At 48.1% G+C, this 4,998-nt stretch overlaps 1 long non-coding RNA gene across 1 annotated transcript; it reads left to right on the top strand.

The window, feature by feature from the left end:
- Nucleotides 1–723: 723 nt before the first annotated feature.
- LOC139262141 (uncharacterized) lies at nucleotides 724–4,625 on the top strand. The gene is made up of 3 exons (XR_011592911.1): nucleotides 724–792; nucleotides 4,101–4,250; nucleotides 4,494–4,625. It is a non-coding gene; the product is annotated as an uncharacterized lncRNA (long non-coding RNA).
- The last annotated feature ends 373 nt before the right edge of the window (nucleotides 4,626–4,998 follow it).

The raw sequence follows: 4,998 nt of genomic DNA, 5'->3' as shown, positions 1-4,998 counted from the left end.
AACAGGTACTCACTTTCATCAGATGGATGATGTTGTTCAGCCGTTTTCTGCACTGCACTGCATGGTGGTGTGGTTATGAATGGAAGTCCCTAAGACCTCCACAGCAATCTCTCTCCAGGCATTGGTAAATACCTCGCGAGTGTCTGGGTACAGGATTCACCTCCTTCCCTCCACAGCCTGCATTAGAGTGTCCAGCTCGGCATCGTAAAATCACCCTTCTTGGTCCAGCAGCACCAGCTCTCCCTCAACACAACTCCTTCCCTCCTCAGGGCCTAGCTGCAAACCCTGCCCTTTGAGAAGGCCAGGGAGCAGCTGGCTCGCTAGCTGCACATGACCAGAAGGGTGAATTTCTCAGTGGTGATCCCACTCCAATCAACCCATCCACACCGCTGCAAACTCCCAATTACTGCCACTCATTACCGCCGGATGCTATTTTTTCAAAAGAATCCATGAAAATCGATCGAATGCCCGCCGCAAACATAGCAGCAGTAATGGTGCTGTTGTGTAGGCATGCCTGTTCACTGTGTGATGTCTGTAACACTGTCATGCAACACTGAATGTACCCTTGTACTGTACACACCTTACCGGTACACTAGAGGGTGCTGTTGCTGGAGACCCAGGGGTTGCCTGCACACGGCAGGTAACCCAGTATAAAAAGGAACACACAGCTTGTTGTCAGCACTCAGGAGCTGCGAATAAAGGACTGCAGGTCTGCACAGTTCAAGTACCATACCCTGCCTCGTGGAATCATTACTAAAGGTGCCTACATACACTACAGGTGCCAAAAAGATGGTGGGTGCGCCTGATTTCTGGCGGGCCTGAATTTTGGCCCCAGTTCCTCCATTTCCCACTCTGTTCTCACTGATTTCCAATTTTAATACTGCTGAGGCGCAGACTCGAGCAGGAGCTACATACATAAATGCTGATACAAAAGCCAAATACTGCGGATGCTGGAAATCTGAAATAAATCTGCCTGAGGGATGGAATACAAAAGCAGGGAGGTCCTGCTGCAACTGTACAGGGTATTGGTGAGGCTGCACCTGGAGTACTACGTGCAGTTTTGGTCACCTTACTTAAGGAAGGATATACTAGCTTTGGAGGGGGTACAGAGATGATTCACTAGGCTGATTCCGGAGATGAGGGGGTTACCTTTTGATGATAGATTGAGTAGACTGGGTCTTTACTCCTTGGAGTTCAGAAGGATGAGGGGGGATCTTATAGAAACATTTAAAATAATGAAAGGGATAGACAAGATCGAGGCAGAGAGGTTGTTTCCACAGGTCGGGGAGACTAGAACTAGGGGGCACAGCCTCAAAATACGGGGGAGCCAATTTAAAACCGAGTTGAGAAGGAATTTCTTCTCCCAGAGGGTTGTGAATCTGTGGAATTCTCTGCCCAAGGAAGCAGTTGAGGCTAGCTCATTGAATGTATTCAAATCACAGATAGATAGATTTTTAACCAATAAGGGAATTAAGGGTTACAGGGAGCGGGCGGGTAAGTGGAACTGAGTCCACGGCCAGATCAGCCATGATCTTGTTGAATGGCGGAGCAGGCTCGAGGGGCTTGATGGCCTACTCCTGTTCCTAATTCTTATGTTCTTATGTTCTTATGACCTGCTGAGTATTTCCAGCAGTTTCTGTTTTTATTGCATAAATGCTTGTTTAGGTCCTATGGCTTCAATAGTACCCTGATGGCATTTTAACCCCAATTTGCGTGGATTGCCTGCTCAGTGACACCAGGTCTGAAGAAAGTGGACACCCTCCAATGTAAGTAAAATACTTTCCTTAGTGGGACCAGGAACATCAACAGTGCTGCTTTCGGCCACATGAGAAAATTCTGGACATCTGCTGCCCAGGCTCCCCCTCTCCACCCACAAGTCCCTGCCGAACAGCTCCCCACAACTTAACTGCCTGCTGGCAAGCCTTCTCTTCGAGCTAGTGAATGGCCTCTGGGGCAGCTGACCTCCCTCTCACGCCAGCCAGCCAGCTGGCACTTTCCGCTGAGTTTTGGGCCGGCAGCTGACTGCTCGCATGTGGATGTGATCTGGGACTTTAAATATCCCAGGTCTAAAATCTATGACAGTGATTTTGCTATGCACTCACCCTGCCCGCCTGAAAACTGCTGAAGGTTAAAATCCACCATTCTCTTTCCTTCAAATGGCCAAGAGAGAAAAATGCTGGGGCATTGGTGTACTCACAAACCAGTACTAGCCTGCTAGCTTTTCTTCCATCTTGCATGTTTGACTTCAAGGAGTTCTATGTCCTATAGTCTTTTCTAAGTGGCTCCATCCTCACTGTTCATTTTCTGTCTTCAATTTTCAAGACGTTGCCTTGGCTGCATTCTACTTTTCATTGTTTCAGTTACTTAGTTCATTACTCCATCACAAAATATGTATTGTATTTCCTCCGATTTCCATTGACGGAGGGTTCTGTGATGGCAGCCCTATAGATTATACTCTAAGTGCTGAATTTTAGGCCTTTCTGTTTTCAGGGTGAAAATGGAGGCGGGGCGGGAAAGTTACCGGCTGGGAATAGGTTGCGCTTTAGTCGGGAACTTTCACCATCTGGGTCTTGCGCCAGGGTGCGCAGCATGAAGGGAGGCGTTGTACAACTTTCGATGCGCATAAAATGGGAAACTCACGAACTAAAGTGCCGGGCCGTGTGCACTCCGAGAGATTGCCTTGGAGGGACGGGGGGGAGAAAAACCTTAAAAAAAACACAAAAACATTCCCAAACCATTGCCCACGCCACCACAACACAAAGCACTAAAAAAAAAATTAAAAGAATAAACACTCGCACTTACCTTTGCAGCATTTTACCTTCCTCACCGCATCCAGCATGGCTGGATCACTCTGGTTTCCCAGGCAGTCATTGCGAGGCGCGATTCCAGGCATATGGGTTGGGCCGTTTTCGGGTTCGAGTCAAAACTCGGATGGTGTCACAACGAAAGGCTAGAAATTCAAAAAATACTGCCATGACTGGTTTTTGGACGGTATTTGAGGATTCAGATTTTTCTTTACTGCCGGAATACCCCATAACGGAAGGCCGCAAAATTAGCCAAACGGTGACTGTTGGTAGGGGTAAAATCCAGTCTTGCATGATGAAATTTGTGCACCGGAACCAAATTCAGCGCTATGCGTATGCGGAAATTTTTTTTTTCAACATTTTTTTTCCCCGCGATTCTGGTCAGGTATTAGGATGTGCATGTGCAGTACACCCAGTTCTCAATCATCAATTTTTAAGACACAGAAGAAGATGCAGCACATTGATCAGAGCAGGCAGTGGGCCAGAAAATGTAGTTGTGATGTGAATGAGTCACTTATAACAGTTATTGAGAGTAGATGGGGGAAGTTTAACAGGAGGGGTCGAGGTAACCATCCCCCCTCACCATTGTAAAAAGATTTTGGACCACTGTTGCATAGAAACATAGAAAATAGGTGCAGGAGTAGGCCATTCGGCCCTTCGAGCCTGCACCGCCATTCAATGAGTTCATGGCTGAACATGCAACTTCAGTACCCCATTCCTGCTTTCTCGCCATACCCCTTGATCCCCCTAGTAGTAAGGACTACATCTAACTCCTTTTTGAATATATTTAGTGAATTGGCCTCAACAACTTTCTGTGGTAGAGAATTCCACAGGTTCACCACTCTCTGGGTGAAGAAGTTTCTCCTCACCTCGGTCCTAAATGGCTTACCCCTTATCCTTAGGAGGAGATGTCCTCAACGGATGATATTCCCAGGGACTACCAACAATGCAGGAAGAGGTGGAATGACCATTGCAGGGTAGTGAGAGTAAATAATATTTTTATTCATGCGCTCCTTGATTACTTAAATTGTAAATCTGGCACATGTTGCTGTCGGTAGACTTAGTCTTGCATCTTATTTTCCACGAATGATCTTTACACATTATTATGATTGCTTTCTGAGATCTTAAAAGATGTTTCTGCACTTCGATGTCTTCCTCATGAACCACGTGCAGCTTCCAGGGCCATTAAACAGAGGACTGTATTAAATGCACACAGTATGATATAAGTGCTTTGATGACCACAAGAGCAGAAGGACACTCTGGTAACCATTGCTATTGTCATTTTTGCATTAAAAGCTGTCACACAATCGGCGCGAGCAGTGACGGACAGGCGGTGATCCACCCAATACGTATCCCTTGACTGACCCGGAGGAACGCGTGGCAGGCATAATTGGTGCCCACAGGAGATCAACTACCCATGCACTGAGCCCATGTTCGGAACTGAGGGTAAGTCTTGGAAAATCCCGGGCTGGGTTGGGGTCATGTCATGTAGTGTCTGTGGACTCGGGTTGGGGTAATGTCATGCAGTGTCGCTGGACTCAAGTTCGGGTAATGTGATGCGATGTTTCTCGATGTCATATTATGCAGTAGTGGTGGTCCTTCAAATAAGCCTGTGCTATGTGACCATACTCATGTCACCCTGCCCCCTCCCTGCTGCTAACCACTCGTCTGTTGTTTTTTATTTTGCAGATGACGATTCTGAGGCGCCACATCATTCTATGCAAGCTTCAACCTCAACCCATCGTGTGTGGGTCGAAGAGGAAAATGAAGGGCACGCTAAGGTCCCCCCACAGGAAGCTGTTGCGGGGGAGTGTTGTTGGTGCAGGTGGAGGTGGTGCTGGGTGTGGAAAGGGTGCTGGGAGTGGAGGGATTGGAGGGGGTGGAGGAGGTACTGGGGGTAGAGGGAACGATGCAGTGAACACGTCTATTAGCTGTGGCCACAAGTTCCTTGGAGGAAGCCATATTCACAGGCTTTGTCCCATCCGAGGCAGCAGGTCCAAGTTGTGTGCAGCAGCGCACCCCCCAGGGTAGAACCCCATATGCCGTCTCTGCGGAGGTTGAGTCGCCAAAGCCGGACTGCTGAAAGACAGGCAGACGCACACCTGGACATGGTGGGACTGTCAAGGGAGAGCGTCGAACTCAGTCAAGAGTGCCTCCAAGCCCTGGGTGGCATTTCGGCAACATCACGACACAA

The sequence above is a fragment of the Pristiophorus japonicus genome, chromosome 4, assembly GCF_044704955.1.
Source record: "Pristiophorus japonicus isolate sPriJap1 chromosome 4, sPriJap1.hap1, whole genome shotgun sequence".
Lineage (NCBI taxonomy): Eukaryota > Metazoa > Chordata > Chondrichthyes > Pristiophoridae > Pristiophorus > Pristiophorus japonicus.
This window is presented reverse-complemented; position numbering and strand designations above follow the sequence as displayed.